The following is a 13,289-nucleotide window of genomic DNA, read 5'->3' as shown; positions in this document are numbered from 1 at the left end:
CGGGAGTCACTAGGAGAGCCCGGGCTGGCGGGTCACCATCGTGCCTTCCGGTGCCAGAGTGTGACGCCACGCTCCGTGCCCGCGCCCCAAGAAGGAGCATTAGCACCAGCTCTCCTTCAATCCACAACAGGCTGAGCGTCTCGCGGGCCCCGACCCGTCATCCGCTCGCATGCAGTGGCTTTGTTCTCTGTGGCGCCAGACTTCTAACTCACCTGCTCCCGGTGGGTGCTCGGTGGATGCCCCAGAGCCACGTGCCCCGCGCTGGCCACCTGTCACATCCGAAGGCGGTCGTGACGGTGCAGGCTGGAGGCAGACAGCCAGGACAGCGACCGATTCCTGAGTGGAGTGGAGTCCCAGGAGGCCTGCGTGTGTTTGGTCGGCCCCGGAAAATATACGAAAATCAGCTGGTAACTTCAGGCACCCCCTGGCTAATGGGAGGAGCCTCCAGCGGGGCACAGGGCACGGGGCACGCACGCTCCTCACCCTGAGCTGCCCCCTCCTCTCCACTCCCCTCCGTGTTTTGTTCTGCGCTGGCCAGAAGGCGACGCCACGCCTCCCTCTTGACCCCTGTCTCCGCCTCCCCTAGACTTTCTCCGTCTCCTTGCCTTCCAGGTCCTCCCCTGCCCCCGCCAGCCCCCGCTCTGGGAACACCTGGGAAAGCCAGGTGCGGCCCTGTTTGTGAGCTAAGGGTCCCTTCCTCCAACCTGGGGGAAGCCTTTCCAACTTCTTAGCTGGCAGAAGGTCACGGCCGGGATTGGGTGTCCTTGGGTTTGGGTGCTCAGCACCACCCCCTGTGGAAGCTTCAGAGGGGTCCAGGCAGGGCTGACTGGCATGGTCCCTGCCCAGGACCGGCCCCAGCTCTCCCAGAGGAGTCCCAGGTGAGCAGCACACGGGCGGGTTACATTAGCCTCAGTGTTTTCTCTTTCAGCACAAGGACGTGTTAATGAGTGATTCTCCAAGCCTCCATTGCTGGTCCAGGGTCCCCCGGCAGCCCATGAGCTCAGCCCCTGCCCCCTTCTCTGTTAGGGTCGTCCTCCTTGGCCACGGGGCGGGGGGGGGGTCATCTCCCAAACCTCACCCAAACCTCACCACTCCCAAACCTCACCCTTGCTCATAGTGGGTTAAGAGTCTCCATTCAGTACCGCAACACGGCGATAAACACTTGCAGCTGAAACTCCTTTATGACAAACCCCATTACACACACATGTTAAAATTCTTCACACTCACACTGCACCCACGTAACCAGGCCGCCCTCCCCGAGCAGGTTTCAGGGGGGCCGCTGATGGCCACATGGGAGATCTGAGTCCTTTAATGTCCAGCTCCTCCCCGACCTGGGCCACCCTGCAAGCCTCCTCCAGCCTCCCAGCCTTAACCCCAAACCTGGCCCCTCCGCCTGCAGCTGGGGTGCCTCTGGGCAAACGACCCGTGCTGGCCCACAGTCTCCATCTCTCGAGTACGCACAAGAAGAACTCCCCGTCACCACGTTGCTGACAGGGCTAATAAACGTGTGCAGTGCTCAACACAGCGGCCAGTGCCGGGGACCCCCCAGCCTGAGCTCCAAGCTCCGGACTTACTGGGTTTGACGTCGGTTGGTTCACACTGAATAACACCCGAACGCACCTCCTACCACCTGCTCCACCCACCCCTCCCGGGCACGCTCCTCCCAACGCGTGGGCCTCCAGGTGTTGCCCGTCTTTCACCTGCTGCCCAGCAGGTGGGAGCCCCCTCCGGCCAGGGCTCCAGAGGCCACACCTGCCGGTGAGTCAGGCGTCACGGGGGGACAGTCCCCGCCTGCACCGTTGAAGCACACCACCGAGCACTCAGGGACACTGGGCATCTGAAGGGGGTCAGGAGAAGACTCAGACGCCCCAAGTTGGGCTGAGCAGGGCTCATAGGTTCCCCCCCGTGGGGAAAGGAGGGCCCGCACCTCCAGTGCTCCGCCTGGGCCTGCGGTTCTCAGACCTCAGCCCGAACCAGAACCCCCCCAGAGCTGGTGAGAATGCTGGTCTGGCCCCGCCCGGAGCCCCCAGTTCAGTGGTCTGGGGTGGGGCCCGAGAATGTGCATTTCTACAGAGTTCCAGGGATGCTGATGCTGCTGCTTCAGGGACAAATGCCAAAACATTGAGAGACGACACAGAGCCCCTGAGGGAATCTTCCAGAAACGAGTGGTGACGACTTCCGTGTGTTGGACGGTTCTCAGCCCCCGAGTTGCTGTTTATGGTGCAACTGGGGGGGAGGCAAGGTCAGAGCTGATGTCTGCCAGCCCAGCCGGCCGCCTGGATGGTGACCTGAGGGGAGAGGCAGTGTGGACAAGAGTCCGGTCTGAGAGAGTGACCTGGAAGGGGCCGGAGAGGGAGAGCCTCTGGCGGTGGAGGGTGGTGGGGCTGGAGGGGGAGGGGCAGGGAAAGGCAGGCTGGGGGAGGCCCAGGAGCCCGAGACCAGGCCAGCCCGCCGGTGGACGGGGCAGGAGAGGGGCGTGAGCCCATTTATAAAAGGTGGGATTTTGCTCACAAGGAGTGGGAGGCCCATGGGGTTCTGAGCTTGTGACCTCATGAAACTGACATTTCACTCACTCATTCACCTACAGCACAGGTAGTAAGTGCCTAGCATGGTGGTCGTGAGAGCCCCCCTTTAAGCACTCCCAGTTTACCGAGCTGGGGGAGGGGAGAGCATTTTGACTAAAAGAATTGCCTAGAACAGAGGCGTCCAACTCACTTTCACCGAGGGCCACATCAGCCTCACAGTTGCCTTCAAAGGGCCGAATGTAATTTCAACTCCTTAACAGTTAAGGAGTGGTTACATTTATACAGCCCTAAAATTATTTCAGCTCTTTGAAAGCAACTGCGAGGCTGATGTGGCCCCTGGTGAAAGTGAGTTTGACACCCCTGGACTAGAAGGCGGGGCCATGCCAGCCTGGTGAGGCACCTGCTTCAGGTGGCCAGCAGGAGGCGACAGAGCCCAAACTGGAAACACCAGACAGCACGGAGCCCCGCCCTCCTTAGGGCTGGCAGCACGCAAGCGTGGGCAGTGGGCTGCACTTGAATAGGCCTCCTTGGTGCTGACTTTCCCGTTTTTAAAAGAGAGAAGCCGCAGGCCAAGGGCACAGCTGTAACTGAGTGGGACCTGGTGAGGTCTCTCGAGGGTGCGACGTTTGAACCACAAGGTGGCGCTGCATCCACCCGGGACCGTTCTCAGGTCCCGGTGTGACAGGTGTCTTCCTGTCCACAAACAGCATTAGGGAAGCGGGGACTCCCTCTGGTTCCGGGGAGGCAGGGTCAGCTCCTGCTGGGGGCAGCACCTCGGGGCCTCTCTGGGGACTTCCGGGCACTGAGCACAGGGTCTGACCCGCACCCCCAGGCCCCACTGGGAGGAGGAATTAGAGGAGGCCCCCTTAGGGAGGAGCAGCCACCGCTGCGAACACAGACATGCCGGTTTCATTGTGTGTGTCTTGACTTCTTCACAGCAGTTACAAATGGAAGGCAAGCTCCCCAACCAGCAAAGGTGTGTGACTTGCTTTATGTCGATCTGCGCTTCATCATGGTGCCCTGGAATTGGACTTGCAATGTATCCGAGCGTGCCTGTGGTCATAACAGTGGCCCCTGACCAGCCCTGGCTTCACCTGGCAGCGCAGGGGCCGGCAGTCCCAGTGCCCCTGGCACCCCATTATCCGTCCCTCGCCACTTTCGGGGCCCGGGGGTATGAACAGAAGCATCAGGCCTCTCCGGAGGAGAAGGACCAGGGAGGAGTCCAGGGCCAGGCAGGTCCCCTGGGCCCCGCTTGCGTCCCCACCCACGCCCAGGCCCGCACCGCAGCACCGCCCATGCCCTGCTCTCCCTGCCCACCTGGCCTCCTGGGGCTGTGGAGCTGGGCCCCCCTCACCACCATAGCACCGGAGACGCGCTGAGGTCCCCTGCAGAGCTGACACACTGCTTGCGACTCTATTTTCTTTCCTCCGATAATGACACTTGAGCAAGGCTTCATGTTTCCATCCTTGCTTTAGCGACCAGAAAGCCGGGCTTGGAGTGTAGCTTTGAGTCACAATAACTTTGCCACCTTTGCTCCCTCTTCCTCCTGCACGAGTTTTCAATTTCCTACTCCCATTTGAGCAACCTTGTTGTGCACGACTTTTACTGGAAGGTGCCTCTCATCCATCTCAGAAGCTGACAGGGTGTGTATTATAAATAGAAATAAATACCAGTGAAATCTCTGCATTGTCCCGTTCTTATTTCTGGAGTGATCTCAAGTCCCGACTTGGCGTCTGTGGTCAATTCAGCACAACACACTTTATGCACCGGCACGTTTTAAAACTTCTGTTTCTGTCAAGGATGCTGGTAGCTGTAATCCCGGACTCACAACCGAAAACTTTCCGGGGAAACATCTGTAAACACTGTTACTTTAAGCATGGCTGTCTGCAACCCTCACTTCAGCCTTAACAAGTGTTGTTTAAAATTGGGGGATTATTCTCAGCCAGCAGGGAGGAGCAGGCGCCGCTCAGAGGAGCACGGCTGTGGGGAAGTTATGCTTCAGGAAAGATCCAGGTGTCATTGCCTTTCTCCGTCTTTAAACTTGTTTTTCTAGGAGGCACTGCCATTTATAAAAGCCGAGGAAGAATAATTTGGCTGCTTTTGTGTGTAGCCTTCTCCCCGTTGCCTTTTCTCATTTGTAAGAGTCCATCTGAGTTACAATATGCATCCAGGTTAAAGAACAGATATTTCTGCTAGTTTGTTGTCGGTGTCCTGGCTTTCCTTCCCGTCTGTCCCAAAGCACGTGGTTTCACTTCCTGTAGCTGGGGTGTGTGTGTGTGTGTGTGCGCGCGCGAGTGCACGTGCATGCATACTTTGGAGCAAATTTTATGCTTGTGTGTGTGTGTGTGTGTTTTTTACCTTTGATTTTCCAGCCTTGGGCACACTTCCCACAACAGACTACGAAAATTCCATTCTTCCTCACCCCGTTCCCAGGGCAAACCCTGTCCATTTCCCTTTTCAACACAGCTTAATTGTGACATTGGCTGAATCAATATTCAGTGTTTAAAATGTAACGACTGTAGCAGAATAAGAAATACATATGTTTGGTCTCTGCCTCTGGTTCCTGACGGAGAACTCCTACAACCCTGCTAACCCTGCCTGTGGGGGTGCCAGGAGCGTGTTTTATTTTAACACAATTGGCCCTTGAACTACACAGTGGGGGTTGGGGTGCCAACCCCACACAGTTGAAAATCCACGTGTGACCTCTGACTCCCAAGAAATTGGCCTGTAGTGGGCTCTTAGCATTGCGGATTCAACCAAGTAGAAATGGAAAACAGTATTTTCGATCCCAGGTTGGGAATCTGCTGCTGGGAATTCAAAAACACTGTGTTCTATCCACCGTTGGTCGAACCCCTGGATGTGAAACCCACAGAGACGAAGGGTGGGCAGAGACGAAGGGTATTTATCCGGGGGGCGGGGATGTGTATAAGTGGACATTAGCTGTTCAAACCCATGCTGGTGAAGGATCGAAGGCACAGCGCCATTCTTTTTCTTTCTGCCACCAGAGGGACCACCGTGCAGCTCCTGGGGAGCTGGGCCCACGTGTTGCTCCTCTGCCTCCCGCCCCCTCGCCCGTTCCCCGCACTCAGCACACAGGTGCTCGGCAAACGCCCCCACCCCGGGGGCCCGCGGGCACGCGGAGGCCAGCCTCGCGCGCTCTCCTCTGCCGCGCCACGAGGCCCTCCCCTTCCGAGATCAGCGTGCGCTCGCACCTTCCCCGGCGCAGCCCGCCCGGGTGTCCGCGTCCTCCGGGACCGGCTCGTTTCCGGCCGCCGGGCGGTGGGGCCGACGGGAGGCGGCACTTCGCGCTTCGCCCAGCAGAGGGCGGTGGAGCCCGGGCCGCGCGGCCGTCTGTGCCGGGACCCAGCGCGGAGGACAGGTCGCGGCGCCGCCGGCGGAGTCTGTGCGGCGTCCCGCGTGGGGCTCGGCCCTCCCGGCGGCCAGGTCCCGCCCGCGCCGGGTGGGGCGGCAGAATCACGACTGTCCGTTTGGAGACGCGGTCCCCGCGGCGCAGGCGCCCACCGTGGCAGTCTCTCCGCAAAATGGGAGGGAATGAGCCCCTGTCGCCCAGAGGCTGTCCCCAGCGCCGCTTTCTCTCCTTCTTCAGCCTCCAGCCCCTAGACCCAGCCCTTCCCGGGCTCCTGGGCACCCACGCGGCACCCTTCAGATCCCCGCTGGCACCGCGCCCCACGCGTGTGCTCCCAGCCACGTGCTCCCAGCCACGTGGTCTACCCCCCTACGTCCTGCCCCAGGCACGGGAGGCTGAGGAGCCCCAGAAGTTTCTAGACCTGCAGGGTGTGTGTCCCCCTGAACAAGGCCCCCGGGCTGCCCCCCACCCAGTGCACCCGTCACTTGAGGGGTGCAGGGCACTGTCTGAACTCCGTATCCACAGGCTCCCCAAGTCTAGACCCACACCCAGGGGCCTGCCCCGCCCCCCGCCGCGGGGTGCAGCCACACCCATCCCTCTCACAGCCTCTTTGACCCAAATGGTGTTGACAGCAGTTTGGGTTTTCTTCTTATTTATTTATTTATTTATTTGGGTGACTTTTTCCTTGTTACCAGTGACTGCATGTTCCAGGTACAAAAATGAGAAAACATAAACAAGCGACTGAATGAGAAAAGTCACCTGAAACACCAGCCTCCGCCAGTAACCACATCAACCCCCACGGCTCCTGGGTGTGGGTGGAGGCAGATGTGTATCATTTTCCCCAAGTGGGGTCACCCTTCGTGCTGGGAGAAGAACTCTCCAGAAGGCAGTGGGATGCGCACCGGGACTGGACGGCGTGGTCAGCCTTGGCGGGGAGAGCCCAAGAGCCACCCTGTCCACCTGGGGGCCCCAGGCTGCGGCACCTGGCGGAGGGCCGTCCCTGGGAAGCAGCAGGAGCACCCGGCACCTGCCCTCAAGGCTGGTGCTGCCCTCGTCATCCGCTTCTCCATCTGTCCTGAGGTCTCATCCAGCTTCAGGTCCAGGGGCTTCCGTTTGACTTTCTGAAGAGCACTTGGTAGAACATTCCATTCTGGTCCCTCGCCTCTCCTTCCTCCCTGCTCCCCCTTGAGTGGAGACAAGTGTGCCCTTTGTGGAGTGGCTCTCCTGTCTTGTGTGACTTTGGGTCCGAGGAGGGCAAACCGAACTGATGCTGACACAGGAGGGCACATCTTTCTTCCGCTCCACCTCCAGCCAGGGGGGCTGGGGCTCCCGGTCAGTGGTTCTCCAAGGGTGGGGGTTGAGGGCCGAGGTTCTGTCCCCCAGGGGACACCCGGCCATGTCTGGAGACATCTTTGATTGTCGTGGCCGGGGCGCTGCTCTTCTTGGGTCGTGGCTGGAAGCCAGAGGTGCTGGTGACCACCCCATGACACCCAGGACGGCCCCCAGAAGTGAAGAATGAGCCACCCCAAATGTCACTGGGAACAAGGCCGAGGACCCCTGCTTCATCACTTGGGGCTCAGGAGCCCCCCAGCCTTGGCTGGTGCGCAGCACGGCCGAGGGGTCAGGGCCTGGACCGGTCACTCCTGGGTCAGCTGGGACATGAAAGGGACAAGGAAGGGCAAGAGGTTGAAAGACGCGGCTGCTGAAGTGGGAGGAGCCGGCGATGGGGGGGCGGGCGGGGCTGGGGCAGGGAGGGCAATAATTGGGCAGCCCGCGTGCCCTATGCTGTTGTATTCTGTGTCATCACGTGTGGATTCTGATTGTGTTTTAAGGTTTTCGGGGAGGAGGTGACTCGCTTTGAGTCTTGTCTTTCATGGCGCCTCTCCCAGAGTGTGGGAGCTCAAAGCAACCCGACACATTTCTCACCCAGCCCTCTGGTTTTCCAGGTGGGAAGCGGGGCCCCAATGGGGGTGCACTCAAAGCCGAGGGCCTCGGTTTCCTAAATTACACGTCCCGGCGTCTCCCTTGGCCGGGCGCCACCCGTGCCTCGGGCACTTTCGCACGGGCTCTCCGCCTGACTCACAGCCGCCCCGGGAAGGCAGCGTCGCTCGGCCGCTTGGCAGGCGAGGCCGCGGAGGCGCGCGGACGCCAGGTGCCCGACCCGCACCGCCCGCTGTCGGTGGTGGAGGAGCTCAGCCCAGGTTCCTCTCGCCCTAACCCAGAGCAGGCTGCCGGCCTCCGAGGCTTGGCCGCCCTTTAGAATCGCCCAACGCCAGGTCACACACGCTCCAGGACACTCGGATTTCATCCGTCTGGCTGCGTTCTCAGGCCAGAGTGGCAGGTGCTACCAGGAGAGTCCCTGTGCTGCAGTGGGAGACCCTCCCGAGCACAGCCCTCTGGCCCGCACCGTGTGACTGAGGTTGAGGTCACGGATGTGACGTGGGGCAGGGGAGGTTGAGACCTTTGAACAGCTTCTTGACAGCGAGCCCGTGCTTTGTGTGTCTGGGGACATTAGGATGGGCCTCAAGTGAGGTTTCTCTTTCCGACTGGATATCGAGGTCCCCAGACTCGGCCCATCTGAGACCTGCATTTTCCGGTTTCTCTCTCCCCCGTGGGTGTCTGGAGAGTGGAAGCAACAGCTTTGCACGCACCTAGGCAAGGGCCACCGGGCAGCGGGGAGGGTTGGCCCAAGCACCCCAGATCTGTGTGGGCGACAGGAGGGAGCCCATCGCTGGCCTGCGGGGTACAGGCGCCCTGTCTTCCAGGGGCGTCGCCTTTTTAGCAGAAACTGGACAACGGAAGGGCCTTTGGAACAGGAACGTGTCGGAAGGCAGCTCTCCAGGCCCCGTGAGGCCAGGGGAAGGGGCTGGGCTGGGGGGGGGGGGGTTCACACTCTGACTACAGGCCTCCTAACACCTTATTTCAGATTTGTCTGCTCATTCCTTTTTAAAAAAGTGAGTGTCAAGTCTGAGACAAAGGAACAGGCGTCACATACAACGTCACACACGCACACACAACTTTAAGTGGTCCATTCTCCCCTGGAGTTGGGGGCGTGGTCTGCACGCTTGTCCTCTGGGAAGGGCGGGTGAAGCCGCTCCGAGTGACTGAGCACGCATTGTCCCCTTTGACCCCCACGACAACCCCGCCCAGGGCGAACTGCCACTGGCGTTTTGTGGGTGAGGCTGGTGGACTCTCGGAGGGGTTCGGCCAGTGCCGGTGGGCCGAGGGCTGGGGCCTCCGACTCCAGCCCTCGTCCCCTGCCACCCCAGCTGCCAGCCTGCTGCCCGGGCATTTGTTGGGTCTGGGGCTGGTGGCAACGCTCACCCCGTCACAAACCAACAGGAGTGTCTGTCTCCCAGCTCCCCTCTTGCCCAGGGCAGGGGCTGCTCCCTGTCCCGCGGGGAGGAATCCGTGCACATTCCAGCTGCTCTTGAACTGCTCCGTTCCCTACCGAGGGTGGGTCATGCTTCTTTGGCCTCAAACTTCGTATGTTCCGTGTAGGTCCCCTGCAGCCGCACGTCTGGGCCAGCAGTAAAGCAGCACTTTTCAAAGCTGGTTAAACGAGTTTAGTATGTCTTCATCTCCCCATTTTATTTGTTTTTTATTTCTTTACATTCTTCACGCTCTACGTTGGCAGGCATTTTAATATGCAAGCTCAATCCATTCTGCGAGTGTTTATGTGCTTGTCAGTGTGTGTGTGAGCATGCGGGTGTGTGTGTGCTCACCACGTGAGTGCGGGTGTGTCCCGTCTGAGGTGCTGGATCTCCGGTGGGGTCCCAGGCCGGCAGCACCTGTCAGCGGTGCAGACGGCCACGCCCCACCCAGACCCACTGAATGGGACACGGGGGGGTGGGGCTCGGACCCCGAGTCTTAGCAAGCCCCCGGGGGGGTGGGGTTCTCCGGCTTCATCAGGTTTGAAAACCACTTTCTTCAGCACAATCCAGTTTTTTATGATCTGCTCCTTTAGGTAGAATGAGGTAAATGATGGGGTGTCAGGAGACTTTTCTCAAATTCTGTTGTTCATTATCCAACTGGTAAGAGTGTGTGCACATGTGTGTCCGTGCACACACATACACACACTCACTCATCTTTCGACCCTCCTGGGATTGTGAGAGGCCTCCCCTCGGCTCTTTGCCCCCGGGGACATTCCGTCACTGAGCAAAGCTGGTCTGAGGCTCCCAACCGCACACTGAGGCTGTGGCTGCAGAGAGGATGGCTGAGGACAGCAGCGAGGACGCCAATGGGATCCAGCTGCAGTGGGGTGGGGGGGGGGGGGGTCCTAGGCACCCGGGTATGTGGAGGCGGCGGGATGTCACAGTGTTGGAGGCAGAGGGGTGGTGATGGTGGTGAGGGTGGAGGTGACGGTACCCATGATGCTGCTGGTGGTGGTGGTGTCCCAGACGGGGTGGCGATGGCAGTGATGTTGCTCTCACGCCAGCCCCTCAGGTCACACTGCTCCCAATCCCACTGCTGCCCCAAGCGGCGGTGCCCCCTGAGTGTGCCGGGGCGTGTGCGTGTACGGTGTGACGCTCGGACCTGGGTGAGCGTGTGACTGACCCCTTGGACTTGAGCGCCTCCAGAGGTTACAAGACCCCTAAAGCTTTTAAAATAGAAATAGGGGTTAAAACCATTTGGATCTTCCAAATTGGAAAGAATAAATGAACCGCCCAGCTGCAGTCATAGGCAATTAATGCGATTCTGGGAGGCCTTCACGGCACGGTAATGGAAAAGCTGATTACAAACGAGCCAGGAGTAATGAGGGAGGTCAGAGCGGTCCCCCGGCTCTGAAGGAGGAGCCGGCACCCCGCCCCACTCCGGCTGCGCCCAGGCCCAGGTCTCCCGCACACTGAACACCGGCCTCCAAACCTGGCCGCCCGCCCCTGCCCCGCTGGGAGCTCGGGTGGGCAGCCGGGGTGGCGCTGCCGCCTGCCTGCCCTCTTCCCCGAGATGGGGAGCAGCCGGGCGGGAACCTGGCCTCCTTTGTGCAGCCCCTGCAGCTTCCGAAAGAGAAGGCAGCTGAAAATAAACCTGGGGAAGGGCACGGAAAACGAGGACAGGAAGGCAGCGCGCAGGAGGGGAGGGTCCCCCTGAGAACAGGCTCTGAACAGGACGCCTGACCCGGAAAGAGGCCGGCAGGAGCAGGCAAGCTGGAACCCACGTGTGAGTTACGGAGCCGACAGGATTTCTCCTGTTACTCCCGGACCGAGACTCTCAAAGCCGCGTTTGCAGATCGGCTGTGGTTCCCAAGCAGGTGCCCCCCGTCCCCATCTGCCCCCCACCCACGCTCACGTGTTTGCATTCTAATTTTGATCTTGTCTTGAGTTTTTTAAACCACGCTCCTGAGGCCTTTAAATATATATATATTTATGTAAATGTTTATGCTCTGCTGTCTCATACGCTGCGGCAATTTCTCTTCTGAAAGCGAGCCGGAGAGCAAAGGGACGGGCGGGCACACCAGTCCGCAGCCCTTCGTGCTCTGAGCCTCTGCTCTCCGCCGTCCCAGTTCACCCGGCCAGCTGTGGTCCGGGTGGAGCTAGGACAGTGGCCAAGTTCTGCCTCTTTTGCTTCAGGCCCTGAAGCGTGGGCCGTGCCCTCTCCCTGGAGGCCGGCCCCATGGCCAAGGGGCCCTGGCACGTCTTCTGTCCGGCCTCCGGGCCTCCCCGCTGGCAAGACCTGCTCTGGGGCCTCCTGCAGCTCTTGAAGGAACATTCTGGTCCAGGCGTCTCTTGTTCTGCAGAGACTGACTGAGGGGCTCATTTTCTTCCTCAGACAGTTTGGCAGCAAGGAGCGCCGCCCCCCTTCCAGCCTGTCCTCTGTGGGGACAACGCTGTGACATGCTTGGGGGACATCCCTGACCTTTGGAGGACAGCCATGTCCCCTGTGAGCCCAGTCTTGCCCTGCCGCTCCCTGTGACCCGCTGCTGCGACCTCATCTGTGGGCCGTACGGCTGGGCCGGCAGTGAGGCTGTGAGGATCCACGTCCACAGTGTGTAAGGGACAGCACCACGTGCTGGCTGTGGCCTGGGGTCGGGTCCTGCCTTCTGGCTCTCACGGTGTGACAGGCTCAGCCTCTCTGCGCACCCACATCATCCCATCAAGGGAGATAAACCGTCCTCCCAGGCCACTGGATTTAGAGATGGGAGATACAAAGTGTTTGCTCAGCACCCGGCCCCACGTAAATGATGACAAAGGCCATTTTTATCACTATGTCCCTCGGGCAGCTGTCAGGCGCGGCCGGGTGGAGAAACCGCACAATTCATTCTCCAGTCGTGCCCCAGAGCAGGGGCTGTTAGAAGCCGAGGAAGCTGGGTACTGGGGTTGCCTGGCCTGCGTGACCTCACCTCCAGGCCTCACGGGTCAGCACAGGCTGCCCGGCTCTGGGTGTGCCCATTTCACACAAGCCCAGTAATCACACACGCCGCCAGTCCTGCCCACTCTCCCAGGGGGGAGAATCCGAAGACAAAACGTGTCCAACACCAACAGGCACCACGCGGCCCAGAGCCACCGGGGCAGCAGGGGCCGCGGGGCGAACACCGCAGCCCACATGGCGATGGCGGCAACGCTCAGGCCCGTCTTGTCCTGGAAGCAGAGCTCCTCCAAACGGAGCAGGGCAAGAGCGGCTCTGAGGCCGCCCCGTCCGGCTGCCGTCCCCAGTAACATGAGGATGGGCAAGCGCCACGGCTGCCGGAGCGCCTGGCCTGTGCGTGGCATGGCCACACGTCCCGGGGCCAGCCCAGCGTCCTCCCAACAGCCCCGTGAGGTTGGCCGCCTTCTCCCCATTTTTCAGATGCTGGTTGGGGCTCAGAGAAGCTGAGCCATTTCTCAGGGTCACACAACGAAATGAACCCCAGTGAAAAAGCAGGGTGGGGGACTGTGTGAGCTGCTGCTGCTCCCCTCTTCCTTGCTAGCAGCACCTAATGTTTTATGGCACCTGGGTACCCTCTGTCCACTGGCCCTCTGAAGCGCTGTTTGTGTGACAAGCAGCCGCGGGCCTGGTGGTGCCTGCGGGACCCAGCCCCCCGAAGCCGGGTCTGTCTCGTGCCCAACAGTCACTGCGGGGGGACCGGGTGGCACTGCTGGGGGGGCGCAGGGCGAGGCTCTTATGCTCCTGAGGCGGCTGCGCCCTGGCTGACCTGGGAGGTCCCCACCGCGCCTGGGGTGAGCATCTCTGCTCCAGCCTCTCCCCTTCTCGCCCCGGGGTTGGCAGGCTGGGGAGTGCGTTCCCTTCTCTCACTGTTGGAGGAGGGAGAGCCCACGTGGGTCCGATCGCACGGCCTGGCGTTGGCTAGTGCCCCATCAGTCAAAGCGAGTCACACACAGGAGGCCAGAGTCAGAGCAGGTGGCCCCGGGGAGGGGCCCCACCTGCCACCCGCCACCCGCCAGACCGGGGAAACCACA

Source organism: Phyllostomus discolor, chromosome 4, assembly GCF_004126475.2.
Source record: "Phyllostomus discolor isolate MPI-MPIP mPhyDis1 chromosome 4, mPhyDis1.pri.v3, whole genome shotgun sequence".
In the NCBI taxonomy this organism is placed as follows: domain Eukaryota; kingdom Metazoa; phylum Chordata; class Mammalia; order Chiroptera; family Phyllostomidae; genus Phyllostomus; species Phyllostomus discolor.
Note: the sequence above shows the minus strand (reverse complement) of the source record.